Raw genomic sequence first — 17,591 nt, 5'->3', positions numbered from 1 at the left:
AAATGTAAAGTATTACACTTGGGCAAAAAAAATGAGAGGCACAAATACAAGATGGGGGACACTTGGCTTGAGAGCAGTACATGTGAAAAGGATCTAGGAGTCTTGGTTGATCACAAACTTGACATGAGCCAACAGTGTGACGCGGCAGCTAAAAAAGCCAATGCAATTCTGGGCTGCATCAATAGGAGTATAGCATCTAGATCAAGGGAAGTAATAGTGCCACTGTATTCTGCTCTGGTCAGACCTCACCTGGAGTACTGTGTCCAGTTCTGGGCACCACAGTTCAAGAAGGACACTGACAAACTGGAACGTGTCCAGAAGAGGGCAACCAAAATGGTCAAAGGCCTGGAAACGATGCCTTATGAGGAACGGCTAAGGGAGCTGGGCATGTTTAGCCTGGAGAAGAGGAGGTTAAGGGGTGATATGATAGCCATGTTCAAATATATAAAAGGATGTCACATAGAGGAGGGAGAAAGGTTGTCTTCTGCTGCTCCAGAGAAGCGGACACGGAGCAATGGATCCAAACTACAAGAAAGAAGATTCCACCTAAACATCAGGAAGAACTTCCTGACAGTAAGAGCTGTTCGACAGTGGAATTTGCTGCCAAAGAGTGTGGTGGAGTCTCCGTCTTTGGAGGTCTTTAAGCAGAGGCTTGACAACCATATGTCAGGAGTGCTCTGATGGTGTTTCCTGCTTGGCAGGGGGTTGGACTCAATGGCCCTTGTGGTCTCTTCCAACTCTATGATTCTATGATTCTATTCTATGATCCTTTTTTCTGGGGTTTGGTGGAAGTAATAGCAATATGCATGGGAAGGCAGATCAGAATGCTGGACAGCTCCCAGTGTCATGAGTTTGTTCACCAGATAAGGGTCCCTGAGGTCAATTTCTGGAGATGAAATTGGAAATTTGGGGAGGACCATCAGCTCAGCTACAGTTCATCTTGGACTCACAGCTATCCATGGAGGCACAGGTCAATTCTGTGTCCAGGGCAGCTGTCTACCAGCTCCATCTGGTACTCAGGCTGAGACCCTAATTGCCCGCAGACTGTCTTACCAGAGTGGGGCATACTCTGGTTATCTCCCACTTGGACTACAGCAATGCACTCTACATGGGGCTACCTTTGAAGGTGACTTGGAAGATACAACTAATCCAGAATGCAGCAGCTAGACTAGGAGTGGCCACTGGGACTATATAACAAAAGGATCTTCCCTGGCTCCCAGTACGTTTCCAAGCACAATTCAAAGTTTTGGTGCTGACCTTTAAAGCCCTCAACAGCCTCGGCCTGGTATACCTGAAGGAGCATCTCCACCCCCATTTTTCAGCCCAGACACTGAGGTCCTCCTCCGAGGTTCTTCTGGCGGTTCCCTCATTGCGAGAAGCCAAGTTACAGGGAACCAGGCAGAGGACCTGTCCTGTGGAACACCCTCCCTTCAGATGTCAAGGAGATAAAGAACTACATAATTTTTAGAAGACATCTGAAGGCAGTGCTGTATCAGGAAGTTTTAAATGATTGATATTTTACTATGTTTTATATATGCTGTAAGGTGCCCAGAGTGGCTGAGGAAACCCAGCCAGATGGGCAGGGTATAAATAAAATAATAATCACCACCATCATCATCTTTCCACCTCCAAATTTGTGCCTAAACCCTCAGCTCATTCAATTGGTTTCAGGGATCCTAAACCCCTCAAAAAGCATCTTTTATCCTGCCTACCTAGGTTCTGTTAGCCATGGCTCCAGTCTGGGCTTGGCACAGTGTAAATAGCACCTTTATTTCTTCCCTAGTATCTGCAATCTTGCAAACAACACATAGAATTAGTCACATTCCCCAGAGAGACAGGTGTGACCCACTAAGTTTCCCATGTGTCATATTCACATATAAATCTAAGCTGTAGAGGACACAGATACAAATCACACATCAAAACAATTCTCTTCTTTCATTACATGCAGCGGAAACACTTTTTCTTCTGGACAACAGGGATGTAATTAAAGCCACAAAGAAAAAGTTGCCAGCATTTCTGACACTTTTGAGAGGTGTGCAGTCCTTATGAAAGACAGATTTGTGGGGTGTTAAAAGCTGCAACTGCTACAAAACCTCCTCTTGCTTGAAATCAAAACTTTGTCATGGAGCAATAAGGCAGGTCTCACTCCATTAAGAGCAAGGGGGTCCATTTTATTTCCTTAATTTAATGAATGAAACGAAAGCGCCCACCATTCATTTTAATTTGTTGCACTGTCTTCCATCAAGTCAGCCCATCCTGTGACCTTCTAAGTCAAACATAGCCCAAGGAACATAAACCAAACAGAGCTTTTTGTGGGATGACTGCACAAAGAGGGAGGTATAAAAGAAGAACACTTTTAAATCAGTTTGGTATGTGTTTATTAAATTTATTAGCAAAGCAGAGCATGGATGATCTCCGTTTGATGCTTGACAAAATGAGCTGGTTTTTGCTCTCTGCTCTGGAATGAAAAGGACAAATGAACTTCAGTTTTCTCTCTCTCATAGCCCTCAATGTGGACAAATTTTGACTTCCCGTTTGATATGAAACTTACATTTTCTTTCAATAATCTAAATCATGGCTGAACAGGGATTTGAACTCTGGTTTTCCAGGCTCTAGCCCAACACTCAAACCACTACAGTGGTACCTCGGTTGTCGAACGTAATCCATCCCGGAAGACCATTCGACTTCCGAAACTTTCGACAACTGATGGGCAATGGGCGGTCAGCAAATTCCATTGAGAAAATGGAGAAATGTGCCTTGGAAGCCGCTCATCTTCTGAGGTGCGTTTGAAAATGGAAGCATTCACTTCCAGGTTTTCAGCGTTCAGGTTCTGAATCATTCAGCTTCTGAGACGCTTGAAAACTGAGATTCCACTGTACCACATACTGGCTGTCAAAAGGCATGCTTCTGTCCTGTTACTGTTCAGACTCTCTCCTGACCTTGTGGGTTCCTCCCCTAAAAACAGTCCTATAGTGTCATAATAATATCACTCCATTAATCACACACCAGTCTTCCTGTGATGGTACCTTCCAATTCTTTTGGACTGTAACTGCCTTCATCCTCAACCATTTGTATGCTGCCTGGGGGTGATGTCTGACATCATCTAGAGGACAGTTAGTTTGAGATGGTTATACTACTTAGTCCCTAGTTGGCTGGGACCACAGCACAGAAGGGAGATGATTCTAGCAAGAGGAAATCTTCACAATTACAGTGAGCTTCCTTCCATGAAAGCATAATATACTGTGGTATGCCCTTTGGATCAGTGCCTTAGTATTCTGCTGTTGGATTAAGCAAGCCAGGAGTAGAAGTGAGTCTCCAGTTAAGTCTACAGCTGCACTGGTATTTCTCAAATAATAATTTTGTTCTTTGGACTCCTCAAAAACTTTTGGATAATTTCAACACCATCACTGCTCCAAACCCATGAACGGGGTTGGTAATTTGTGGATCCAGCTCCACATATTTGAATATTACTGAAGAAAGCAACTGACTTGTCTCCTTCCAGTGTGCAACCGCTGCCATGTAGGCCTGGTTAGTTCCAGCAAGGGTCCTGATTTTGCCTGCATGTCTATTTCAAACCACACCCACCTGCCCCACAGCTGACATCATGAGACATCAGGAATAGGACAGGTAAAGATTCAGAGGGACAATGCAGATATCAAAGTGTACTATTGACTTTTCCTTAGCAAGCAGAGCTCATTGACTATGCCAGTCAACTGACTGGCATTTACACCAAGTGCCTTTGAAGTGTTCACCTGATGTCACAATGACACTAGGTGATTGGCCAGTGCACAGTTCCTCCCACCAATCAAAAATTACCCTCAGTTCTGTCGGGAATCAAGCCCTTCTCATGAGAAGCTGGCAGCAGTCCCAGGCACCCGGCTTGAGTTCCCTGTTGACCTCCCTGGCTACATTCCCCAGCAGATGCAGGCAAGGTCTCGATCGGCGATTCTTCTCAAACATGAGAAGAACACACCCCTCTTTCCTGCCTCCCCAGGCAGGGGAAAGAGATAGACAGAAACGTATTTACATGCTTTTATTTCTGTCTTTGCAGCGTTACAGAAAACATGACTGCACTCTTCAAATTCCAGCAGTCGACTCACACAAACTCCTCCTGTACTTCCTGTACAGCTCATATTACACTCTGAGGTAATTCTGGTGCTGTGCACTGTGAAATGACTGCCCCTCTGTTCCCACAGCAGTCCTAACATTCCCATCAAGTTTACACTTCAGGCTAGGACTTTGCAGCTGCATTGCTTCATTATCGTAACAAGTTCTTCATCTGACTCTTTAGGTGAGAAGGTTCCCTCATCAATCATAGAATCATAGAATCATAGAATCATAGAGTTGGAAGAGACCACAAGGGCCATCGAGTCCAACCCCCTGCCAAGCAGGAAACACCATCAGAGCACTCCTGACATATGGTTGTCAAGCCTCTGCTTAAAGACCTCCAAAGAAGGAGACTCCACCACACTCCTTGGCAGCAAATTCCACTGTCGAACAGCTCTTACTGTCAGGAAGTTCTTCCTAATGTTTAGGTGGAATCTTCTTTCTTGTAGTTTGGATCCATTGCTCCGTGTCCGCTTCTCTGGAGCAGCAGAAAACAACCTTTCTCCCTCCTCTATGTGACATCCTTTTATATATAATATATATAATATATAATGCCTTAGTCCATTCCATATTTCATCTGCCGTTATGAACTAACCATACTCTTTCATTCACCATTAAGTGAACATGAAATTTATCAGAAGAGAAGATTCTGGAATAAAAAAGTTCTGACTCATAAATATTTTAGTCTCCTATATATCTCTGCTGCCTCTCCAGAAGATATTCAGCAAAATACCTCCCTTGTACCATAAGCTAACAGAGCTGGAGAATTTGGGGATGCCATCTTCGCTCATCGCTAGTATCTGATTAATGTAACATTTTTAGGCAATAGTCTCAGAAGCATGAGGGACACATTTGTGATTTGCTTGCCACCAGCTGTGCCTTCTGCAACACTCCAACTCCATTTCAGATTGATGTGTCGAAAACTTCAAACTTGACTGAATTTCACTTATTTTAAATAAGTCTGTTAGAACAAAAGTTCTTGGCTTTTCGTAATTGGAATGTAATTTTTTAATGGAAAATAATATTATTACAGAAGCCGCTGTTTCTTCTAATTGCATTTCAGATGCATTGCTGTCACCTCCATTTTGTCAAGGAGCGAATCGTCTGAAATTGGCAAGGTCTTTTTTAATCAGTTCAAGTTGGGAATTGATGTCATGATGCACCCGGTACATCTGTCCATTATTGAGCAAATTGCATGATTATTAATTTCACCTCCATTTGGTTTTATTCACAAAGCATCTGAAATTGCAGGGCTACTTTTTTTTTTTTTTAAGAGTGTTAAGGAGGAAGCGCCAGTTGTCCAAGATATCACCCTCCCCCCATTTTTCCAATGAAAGTTTGTCAGGACTGTTTCAGTTCTAAAAGAGGGAAGGTAGAATGGACACATTTCTAACACTTAGGTAAAGTGTCAAAGGTTATTAGAAGGACAAAAAAGCTGCTAGACCAGGGCAGAAAGAGGATGTGTGGACAACCTATGCCAGATGTTTGTGCTCCATCCAGTGTAGTGTTACATTAAAGTCCAGGTAGGAGAAGTGATCAACACTTTCCAACATTACACCATTCAGTTGGACTTATAAACACCATCTCCAACTCCTTAAAAGATTCCATCAACAGTGTCTGAAAATTTTTACACATCACTTGGGAAGACAGGCAAACTAATGCCAGAAGAAGCGAAGATCACCAGTGTCAAAGCAATGATTCTTCAACATCAACTTCATTGGACTGGTCATGTTGTTTGGATGCCTGATTATAGTCTTCCAAAGCAACTACTCTATTCCAAACTTAAAAATGAAAAGCGTAATGCTGGTGGTCAACAAAAGAGGTTTAAAGACTGTCTCAAGGCAAATCTAAACACTTCATGGAAGACAATCTTACTTGGCTACGAGTGGTCGCCAAAGAAGAAGAAAGACATTAAAGTCACTTAGCAGCATATTTGTTGTGCTGGTGGAACATGGTTGCATAAGGGGAAACCCAAGTACGTTACTGAATATTGTGGTGTAACCTGTTGTTGTATGACAAGAACCAGCTGTTGCAAGACAAGCTTGCACTCGCACAACTCATGCATTGGGATTGTTTGTCAAGCAACCTTTAAACTCTGCCATCTGCTAGCACAAGGGATCTTGTGCTAGTGGGCAGAGAACATTGGATACTCTCCATCCTCTTTATTCATGCAGCTACTGAATGAGCTGGTCATGAAGAAGAGTAGCCTCTCTCAAGAGCAGGTGCTATTCCTCCCTTCTAACATACTCGCTGGCCTAGTGGTGCTGCAGATAAACAATCTCCATTGGCTAGCTGTGTGGAATAAATCTATAGTTTGTGAAGGGCTGAATTGGGATTTTTGGATCAGTTCCCATATGTGGCCACAAGTGGCACCAGTTTCAGAAAGTACAGGAATACTGTTGTCCAAATAGCATTTGGGGGTAGATGCCCCCAAGTCCTTATTTTCTGTACATATCTTAGATATTGTTGAAATACATAGATGCACTTGGCAGTACCTTGTGTCTCTAGGCTGGGCAAAATCCAAGGTAGAAGACATTCTCTTATATCTGTGGATGTATGAATTGCGGTGGCCCAAAGCATATTTCAAAGAGAGCACTTGCATTTCTTGTTTTTTATAGTCTTACAATGCCATCATGCATTTATGAGCATTTCACAAGCAGGATAATTCTGACTGAAGAACATTATTGCTTACCTCGAACCAGGGAGTCCACCAGGCATAGAGATATATGATATGAGAAATCTTAAAGGTTATTTGGAGTTCAAAGAATATGTGATCTTTCCTCCTTCCTTTAGTCTTCCAAACTTTTAAGCCAATAAGGAATGGGGAACTCATAACTTTAGTTGTGATTCCTGCCTTGGAAGGAATTGGATGAGACCACCCTTTGGGTCCCTTCCAGTTATACAATTCTAAGATTCCATAACTAAGCTCAGCATTGTCAAGAAATTTTTTATTGTGCTGCCTTCACATTTCTCTGTCATTGCATACCTACCAGTATGCTATTTCTTCATCAAGCTGTGAACAGTAAAATCAGTTATATGTGGTTTCTTGTTACAGCTAACTTGAGAAAAAAGCACTAAGAGGATTGAGAGGATGTTAACTCAACTCTCAGTGGAAATGAGTAAGATCTAGCCAGCATTCAAATTATTTCTGGTCTAAAATCATTATGTTAACTTGCACTTCAGGGAGGATGTATAAAAGGAATTATTTTCTTAATCTACTAATAATACTGGGCATAATAACCCCAAATCAATATAGCGCTTCTTAGATTAGTCTTCATTTGTGTTCATTCTGCTTTCTAGAATACTGGAATCATGGCTGCACATAGGGAAGGATGAATTTATCAGTTCTCGTATCTCTCGGTTCCTCGCTTATCAAATATTAATTTCAGTTCAACATATTTGCACGGCAATTTGTGATTTATTGTAGAATCATAGAATCATAGAGTTGGAATAGACCACAAGGGCCATCGAGTCCAACCCCCTGCCAAACAGGAAACACCATCAGAGCACTCCTGACATATGGTTGTCAAGCCTCTGCTTAAAGACCTCCAAAGAAGGAGACTCCACCACACCCCTTGGCAGCAAATTCCACTGTCAAACAGCTCTTATTGTCAGGAAGTTCTTCCTAATGTTTAGGTGGAATCTTCTTTCTTGTAGTTTGGATCCATTGCTCTGTGTCCGCTTCTCTGGAGCAGCAGAAAACAACCTTTCTCCCTCCTCTATATGACATCCTTTTATATATTTGAACATGGCTATCATATCACCCCTTAACCTCCTGATTTATTGTAATGTTTTTTTTTAAAAAAAATCCTCATGAAAATTCATTAGCATTTTAGTGCAAATTTCTCCCAGCGAACCCATTTTTCTACACAGTTTTGACTCACATAAACATTTATTGACCTCACTTCCAAAGGTGCACGCCTCCATTGTCTCCCGAGGCAGATGGATGCCAGCCAACCTGGAACTTGATTGGGGAAATGAAAAACTGAAATGAACAGATTTCTCCTTCACTAGCAGAGTTATGGGTTCAATGGAAGAGTGTGTGCTTTGCATGCAAAAGGTGCATATAGAATCCCTGGCGTCTCCAGGTAGGGCTGGGGAAAGGCTTCTGGCTGAAATCCTGCAGACTCGCTGTCTCTTCCTCTTGCTCATCTGCTTTCGGGCCTCCCACCATGGGGAAAACCTCTCTTTAGTGCTCAATCAGAGCTAATGGTAATTTGGGTGTTTTCTGGATTGATGTTTAGTTGGATTTAGCACTAAAGAGAGGGTTTTCCCTGGGAAAGGAGTGGGGCAAGGGGAAAACTGCTTGGACCCATGCATTCTAGATGTGGGACAAGCAAAAATGTGGATGAACCCATAAATCATCATGTTGAGAGAGCCATAGGTCTATGAGGCCTCTCCTAACAACCCTCAACACACTTAGCAAACTGCAGTTCCCATGATTATTGTGGGGCATGACTGTTTAAAGTGATGTAAGTGTGGTTTGAATGTACGCTGTGGATATGAGGATTTTTGTTGTTGTTTAGTCGTTTAGTCGTGTCAGACTCTTCGTGACCCCATGGACCAGAGCACGCCAGGCACCTCTGTCCTCCACTACCTCCCGCAGTTTGGTCAAACTCATGCTGGTAACCTCGAAAACACTACTATCCAACCATCTCGTCCTCTGTCGCCCCCTTCTCCTTGTGCCCTCCATCTTTCCCAGCATCAGTGTCTTCTCCAGGGAGTCTTCTCTTCTCATGAGGTGGCCAAAGTACTGGAGCCTCAGCTTCACGATCTGTCCTTCCAGTGAGCACTCAGGGCTGATTTCCTTAAGAATGGATGCGTTTGATCTTCTTGCAGTCCATGGGACTCTCAAGAGTCTGCTCCAGCACCATAATTCAAAAGCATCAATTCTTCGGCGATCAGCCTTCTTTATGGTCCAGCTCTCACTTCCATACATCACTACTGGGAAAACCATGGCTTTAACTATACGGACCTTTGTTGGCAAGGTGACGTCTCTACTTCTCAAGATGCTGTCTAGCCCTGTCATTGCCCTTCTCCCAAGAAGCAGGCGTCTTTTAATTTCGTGACTGCTGTCACCATCTGCAGTGATCATGGAGCCCAAGAAAGTAAAATCTCTCACTGGATATGAGGATAGTTGAGTTTAAAAATAAATAAGTCTTGGAAGGAAGATGGGCATCATCCATCAACACTGAACACCTGCAAAGCAGACTGAGAAGGCAAAGAGGTCACCTGGTCACAGACTCTACAGAATTCAGTGACCAGCTTGCTCATTTAGGCAAATTTTGAGCATATCACACTGTTCTTGGCCTAACTGCCCAATTCAAAGTGCTGGCTTTGACCTAGAAAGCCTTAAATGGCTCAGGACTGCAATACCTCAAGGACCACCTCTCCCCATAGGAATTGACCCAGACTGTGATCACCATCAGAGGCCCTTCTTGTTGTGCCTTCTCCATGAGAGGTTCAGAGAGTGGCAACATGAGAATGGGCCTTTTCTGCAGTGGCTCCCCATTTGTGGTATGCTCTCCCCAGGGTGGTTCGCCAGGCACCTTCATTATATCACATCACACATGATATTACATCACACCTTTAAGTGTGATGTGAAAATGTTCATTTTCAGCCAGGCCTTTGCCTGGTTAACAACTCCTTTTAAATGTGGTGGTGGGGCTATTGATTTGTTTTGTTCTTGTTCTTATTTTTTCTATGTATTTTGTGTTTTTATTTTTCATTTTTATGCTCTGACCCACCCTAAGATCTTTGGATGAAGGGCAATCAATCGATCGATCGATCGATCAATCGATCAATCAATCAATCAATCAAACTTTCTCTTTAAATTGTAGCATTTATTTCTAAATGAGCACCTATGCATATGAATCAGTATATACATATTTTATGTTAGCCGGTGTCCTTTTCGTCCCCTCTCTCTTTTGGCAGTGTGCTTTCCCAGAGTACACCGTGAGCTAGGCAGGTCAATTGCCTGCCACATAAGGAAAAGCCATTGCCAGCATAAGGCAGCTCTTGTGCATTAGTTGGTCTTGGCTCAGGTTTAGGGGCCAGAAACCAAGGGATCTGGAATCTGGGTCATGCAATTACTGTACAAGGGAGTGGGTGGCTGAATAGAAACCTTGTCCCATGCCCAGGAAATCATGTTGGCAGCCGTGTGCCTAGGTGCTATTATTCACTCCTAAGAAGAAAGAAAGAAAGAAAAAAGCCAGCTTATTTTCTTCCCTATTTATATGCCTTGTTGTTGTTCTTTCATTTGGACACATTCACAACCGTTCCATTTCCAGCATGGTGCCAGAATCAATGGAGGTGGGGATCGATATGTTGTAGCTGGCCAAAGGAACTGAATTACAGAGGTTTTAACAGCAGCAGATTTGACACGTCTCAAACGACATTTCTCAGAACAAAAAGAAAAAGAAAAAGGCCCAAAAGATTATCAGCTATTCAGCCTAACCAAAAAAAAAAAAAAAAACTAAAACAAAACCCTAATATGCTAACTCAAGTGTGCAGGGTATGCTGTAGCATTTAAACATTTGAACAATTAGGTAGATGTGTAAAAGGAGATTTTAACCTCCATGGCCTTAAGAGTTCTTAAGAGCAGAAAGCTGTAATTCTTCACATTATCAGAAGGGAAGCTGTCACTGGTCAATGACCTATTCAATTAAAAAAGGAAATTTACTTTGGAAGTGTGACATCTTTGCACTTCACATTTATTTGAACAGCATTTCTTTTCAGCCACATCTAAGTTGCATTTCCCACAAAGTATTGCAGGGGGTATGTGCATAGAGTTGGAGGGGACCCAAAGGCCATTTAGTCCAACCCCCTGCAATGCAAAAATCTCAACTAAAGCTTCCATGGCAAATGGCCACCCAGCCTCTACTCTACCTCCAAGGAAAGAGTGTCCACCACCTGCTGTGGGAGTCTGCTCCACTGTCGAACAGCTCTTACTGTCAGAAAGTTCTTCCTGGTGTTTAGCTGGAATCTCCTTCATCAAATTGTTCCCTTTCTTATAATTGCGCATTATCCTCCTTTTGAGTTCATTGGATCAAAAGCCCACCCATCAACAGTTTGATTCAACCCATGTAATTTCTGCAGTGCCTGGGGCAATTCCACTTTCTGAATTCCATTGTTAACACTCATTGCCCTGGAATCTGGTGCCTCTTCTTCCAGGGATAAGGCCAAGGACACTGGATCAGAAGGAGAATTGCTGGTGCCCCTCTGTGCTGAGCATATTGCTTTGCCTTCTTCTGCAGAAGGCAGAAGCACCACTGCAGAAGCCCCAAAAAGGCAATTGGGATGCAGCTGTTCTTTCTATATAGGACTCAGCCTAAGTTTGACTGTTGCTGTTGCAACATCAGAGCTCTGTTAACAGTCAGTATTTGGCCTGAGCCCTGAACATGGCTGCCTTGCAGCAGAGCAGCACATTAAGATGGAGGATAAGGCTCTCTATGTCTGCTAGTCAAGACAGAGAGATAGATAGATATAGATAGATAGATAGATGATAGATAGATAGATAGATAGATAGATAGATAGATAGATAGATAGATAGATAGATGATAGATAGATAGATGATAGATAGATAGATGATAGATAGATAGATAAATTTATATTTATACACCACCCTTCCCAGCCAAGACCAAGCTCAGGGTGGCTAACACCAAATATAAAATGCAGTGTTTTTGTGTCATTGTTTTTTAAAAAACCAATTGATACAGCTTAAAATGCAGCCTCATTTTACTGGCGGCCCATAAATCAAGACCATAAGGGGAGGAAACATCAAATATTCACCAGGGCCAGCTATCCATGCTGGTCCTACACGGGCCAGCAAAAGGGCCGAGGGAAAATTTATATGCAGTATCCCATATAAGGGGTTCCATCAAAAAAAGAAGAAAGGGGGGGGGGTCAGACTGAGTCCAGACCAAAGGCCTGGTGGAACAGCTCCATCTTGCAGGCCCTGCAGAAAGATGTCAAATCCCGCAGGGCCCTGGTCTCCTGTGTCAGAGCATTCCACCAGGTCGGGGCCAGTGCTGAAAAGACCTTGGCCCTGGTTAAGGCCAATCTAACCTCCTTGCGGCCCAGGACCTCCAAAGTGTTGTTATTTATGGACTGTAAGGTCCTCTGCAGGATATACCAGGAGAGGCGGTTCCAAATGTATAAGGGTCCTAGGCTGCATAGGGCTTTAAAGGTCAAAACCAGCACCTTAAACCTGACCTTGTACTACACTTGGAGCCACTGCAGCTGGTAAAGAACTGGAAGAATGTGATCCTTTGGCAAGGACCCCGTAAGGAGCCTCACCATGGCATTCTGCACTCGCTGGAGTTTCTGGGTCAGCTTCAAGGGCAGCCCCGCATAGAGCGAGTTGTTGGAGGTGACCATCGCATGGATCACTGTGGCCAGAACAGGGCAAAAAAGGTAAGGGACCAACTGCTTAATACGGTGGAGATGGAAAAATGCCGCCTTTGCTATAGCTGGAACCTGCACCTCCCTAGAGAGGGAAGTGTTGAAGGTTACACCCAAACTCTTGACAGAAGGCACTGGCAGTAGTTGAGCCCCTGCAAGAGATGGGAGTTGGCCCCCCAACCCCATGTTATCCCGACCCAGCCAGAGGACCTGTCTTCGAAGGATTTAACTTCAACCAGCTCCCACGCAGCCACCCAGCCACAGCTTTCAAGCATCTGGTCAGTGTGTCCGGGCCCGGGTCAGGATGGCTGTCCATCAACAGATAAATCTGGGTGTCATCAGCATATTGGTGACAACCCAGCCCAAAGTTCTGGACAATCTGGGCAAGGGGGTGTTTAAAAATATTAAAAAGCACCAGAGAAAGGATTGCACCCTGTGGCACTCCACACACCAAGGAGTGCCACGACTACAACTCTCTAGCACCACCCTCTGTCCCCAACCTGAGATAAAGGAGGTCAGCCATTGTCGGACTGTGCCCTGAATCCCCACGTCAGCAAGACGGTGGTGCAAAAGTTCGTGGTCGACCATGTTGAAGGCTGCTGACAAATCTAAAAGAATCAGCAGTCCCAACCCACCTTGATCCAGCTGTCTATGGAGATAGTCTGTAAGGGTGACCAGAGCCGTTTCAGTCCCATAACCAGGGTGAAAGCTGGACTGAAATGGATCCATGGCCAATGTTTCATCCAGAAACCTACCAAGCTGTTCCGCAACCACTCTCTCAATTACCTTGCCCAGGTACAGAAGATCCGAAACTGGGCAGTAATTGGATAGATCTAAAGGATCTAATGATGTTTTCTTTAAGAGTGGATGCACCACTGTCTCCTTCAACTCCCCTGGGAATGTCCCCGTGTTGAGGGACAAATTGATGATCTCACCCGGGGGGGGGGGGGCGCACCTCGTCTGGACACGCTCTAAGTAGCTTTCCTAGTGGAGAAAGTGTGATGTGTCCTACAGCATTCTCCTTGAAGCCAAAGCAAATGCCAAGGGAGCCCAGCTTGTCACCCCCTGATCCTAATCGGCATACCTGTCTCATCAAAAAGGCAACCTTGCTTTTCTTCCCTCCAGGCGGTGCAGGCCCACTTGACAGAGCTCTTTGCCGGCCTTTCATCCAGCCTTTCATGGATCTCTGCATATGCAAATTTCAAGGGAAAGCAGACTATCATTGCAAAGAAAGCATACTGCAAATGAGATGAACGAGAATGCTACTATTTTTAGTGTTCACGAATACACTTGCTGCCTGACTTGGCATTTTATTTTATTTTATTTTTAAACTTTCGCAGTTCATAATTAAACTCCAGAACTCCTTCCCACAGGACACACAGATGGCCACCAACTTGGAGAGCTTTAAAAGAAGATTGGACAAATTCATAGAGCATAAGGCTACCAACAGTTACTGCTCATGATGGTTGTGATCTTTATCCACACTCAGAGAAAGTATGCTTCTGGATAGGAGTTGCTGGAAGCTGTAGGAGGGGAGAGGGCAGATGTGCTCAGGTCCTGACTGAAGACTTCCTATAAAACAGGATGCTGGGTTAAATGTGCCACTGCACTGACCCAGCAGGCTCTTCTTATGTTCCCAATCTAAGGGGAGATATAGTAGAGGAATTTGCATTACTCACACTTTCTGAACGTACCCTTGGAACAGGCCTGCCTAGAGGAAATGAGCATCCTTTTGGACCACTTGCAATGCGCTTATGTGGGGCTACCTTTGAAGGTGACTCGAAAACTGCAATTAATCCAGATTGCGGCAGCTAGACTGGTGACTGGGAGTGGCCACCATGACCATATAACACCGGTCCTGAAAGACCTACATTAGCTCCCAGTATGTTTCCGAGCACAATTCAAAGTGTTGGTGCTGACCTTGAAAGCTCTAAATGGCCTCGGTCCTGTATACTTGAAGGAGCATCTCCACCCACATCGTTCAGCCCGGACACTGGGATCCAGTTCTGAGGGCCTTCTGGTGGTTCCCTCACTGCGAGAGGCCAAGTTACAGGGAACTAGGCAGAGGGCCTTCTCGGTAGTGGCACCCACCCTGTGGAACACCCTCCCATCAGATGTCAAGGAAGTAAGCAACTATCTTACTTTTAGAAGACATCTGAAGGCAGCCCTGTTTAGGGAAGTTTTTAATGTTTAATGCTGTATTGTGTTTTTAATATTTGGTTGGGAGCCGCCCAGAGTGGCTGGGGAAGCCCAGCCAGATAGGTGGGTTATAATAATAAATTGTTGTTGTTGTTGTTGTTGTTGTTGTACTTAACAGCTGCCCCACCCTAGAGAGAAATTGAAAGGAAAGTATTGCATTTTCCCAAGCCTGCTTAGTTGAAACTGCCAGGCACCAACATTTGGGCCTGGTGTATGGTACAATAATAGCAGGAACCAATTTGTTCTCTCAGTGTATGGATGAAAGGACGTTCTGGGTAGCAACTACAGAGAACTGAACCCATGAGAGGCTGGCAAGGAGGTGTGGCAACATGGAGCTAAGCTTCCCAATAGCAAAGTTGCTGCCATGTACTGGGATGGTGAGCAGTCAGAGCAGAGCGGCAATGAGGCTGGGGTAGTTGCCTCTACCATGGTGCCAGAGCTGCCCCCAACTTCCCTTCCCGCTCACAGGTATGCCACACTGACTCCTGCTGGCTGCTCCTGCGGAAACCTAGTACAACAGTTATCTTGAGTTCGGCTGTCATAAGAGTGGCACAGTATTAAGTAAAGTTTATTTGTTCCATGTTTGCGTCTCCAGTGACAACATTCTACAGGTTTGAAGCAGGGAATATTACCTGTGGCATCCTGGAAGCCAAACAAAGAACGAGAAACCTCTCTGCTCCAGTCACCTTCAAATAATTGCTTTTCAGCCAGGAGAATGATGGAAACAATCCTCTCCAGCCAAGCAGCCCTGAGAATAAGCTGCCTTATTAGGGCTCCTTTCCAGCCAAGGTGGGAAGGGGAAATACTTGAAATAGGTGGTGGTGGTGGAATTGGTGGTGAGACATTTAACATTCAGAGGGCTTCTTAATAAACTTACAATGTTGTAAAGTGGTCCATGAGCTTTTTAACCATTTTCTTCTTTTGGAAAGGGGGGAAAAAGTCTTCCTTAAAAGGAAGGAATCTTTGGCCCTCCAGATGTTGCTGAACTACTGAAAAGAATAATAACCAGGGTTGATGGGAGTTGCAGTTCAGTAACACTGGCAGGGTCCACATCTGCAAGAAGAAGAAGGAGGAGGAGGAGTTTGGATTTGATATCCTGCTTTATCACTACCCAAAGGAGTCTCAAAGCAGCTAACATTCTCCTTTCTTTTCCTCCCCCACAACAAACACTCTGTGAGGTGAGTGGGGCTGAGAGACTTCAGAGAAGTGTGACTAGCCCAAGGTCACCCAGCAGCTGCATGTGGAGGAGCGGGGAAGCGAACCCAGTTCACCAGATTACGAGTCTACCGCTCTTAACCACTACACCACAAAGGCAATAGTCCCTCTGAAGGGGAAGAGGAAGCCACTGTTGAACCGTGAAAGTCTGCACAAACTTCCCTGGGCATTGCCTACTCCCCATAACCTTTGGAAGGGGTTCCTTGCCCCATGGAACCCCCCCAAAGTTCCACTACTGGGGCATTTGGAACAGCTCTGCCTGTGGAGCTTTCAGATCTACATTATCAACCTGACCCCAGGGAGTTGCCTATGACTCTGGCTTACTCTGGTTCCTGAGAGGTGTATGAGACAACACTATGAAAGAGGCAAGAACTGTACATATCATGAGTAAGTCCCCTCCTAATAGGAGAAATGTGTCAAGGGAGAAGAACAACACTGAGCATTATGAGAAGACATAGAAGGATGAGCTTGTGGGTGTTCAAGAAAAAGTAAAGAGTGCTTTAGACCACTGGTAGAGACCTGTAGGCTCAGTGGCTCAATGCAGCCCCCAGGAACTCTGCTCAGGCCATATCCCTTCTCTGGCCCTTGTTTGGACGCTAGGTGTTTTTACCAGGCTGGAATGTGTCCTTCTACTCTCTTGTCTGGGTGGAGAGGTGTGTGTGAGAGAGAGTCCTGTGGGAAGTAACCAACTGTACAAAGGTGACAGTTGCATTTGTTTCTCCTTCCAGTCTTGTCTCTGGCCTCACCCATCATGTGGCATGTTGCCCTCGGAAGGTTGCCCAGAATGGAGTGCACCTTGTGGGTAGGAAAAGGCTCTCTATCTTTCAGAGGCTTCACATTATATTCTTTTAATTGAGTTTTTCTCCTGTGGCTGTTTTGATGGTCTAGAAGGGACATTGTGACTCCTGCAGGTGTGGCATGAGTGCAGGGGAGTGGAGCTCTTCCAGAGGTCACAGCCAAGATGGTTATATGTCAATAGCAAGGACCCCATAGAAGATTTACCAACCATGGCCGTATCAAACAGAACCTAGTATTTGGAGATTGTACCCTGATCATTTCAGATCTGGGCCGACTCTCCTTGTATTTTTGATTGAAGTTATTATGTTTCCTTTCCCTGCTCTTTCCAAGCAGTGTTAAAAACTAGACTGTAATAAATACAGGTGTGGGGGGTGGGGGGAATCAAATTGCAGGAAAACAAATTCAAGCACTTACCAGGGACAAATGCGGTTTCCAATACATCTTCCAATCCAATGACTTTTTTTGCAATTGTATTAGCAAGCCCGATACAGGCACCTGATTACATCACCTTGACTTCCCAAAGCAGTATTGACAAGGCAGGAAAGGCAGCAGTGTTTGTAAAGTTTTGCTGAGTTTTCTGATTGCCAAGTTTTGCTTTCCCTCAATCTTGAAGAAGCATAAATGCTGCTGGCCTTAATTTCTAACACAGCAAGGCTGGAAATGCATCATCTGATAGTTCACAGCTGTGCTATGTGGAACTTTCCTCCCAAAATGGAAGGGTTGTGGTTCAGTGGTAGAACATCTGCCTTGCATGCAGAAGGTCCCAGGTTCAATCCCCAGCAACTCCAGGTAGTGCTGCAAGACGGTCTCCTGCCTGAAGCCTTGGAGAACTTCTGCCAGTCAGTGTAGACATTACTGGCAAATGTACC

General features: G+C 44.6%; 1 non-coding gene across 1 annotated transcript; it reads left to right on the top strand.

Annotated features, from left to right (window-relative positions):
- The first annotated feature begins 17,438 nt into the window (after window positions 1-17,438).
- Window positions 17,439-17,510, top strand: TRNAA-UGC (transfer RNA alanine (anticodon UGC)). The gene has a single exon. It is a non-coding gene; the product is annotated as a tRNA-Ala (tRNA).
- The last annotated feature ends 81 nt before the right edge of the window (window positions 17,511-17,591 follow it).

The sequence above is a fragment of the Podarcis muralis genome, chromosome 9 (assembly GCF_964188315.1).
Source record: "Podarcis muralis chromosome 9, rPodMur119.hap1.1, whole genome shotgun sequence".
NCBI classification, from domain to species: Eukaryota; Metazoa; Chordata; class Lepidosauria; order Squamata; family Lacertidae; genus Podarcis; species Podarcis muralis.
This window is presented reverse-complemented; position numbering and strand designations above follow the sequence as displayed.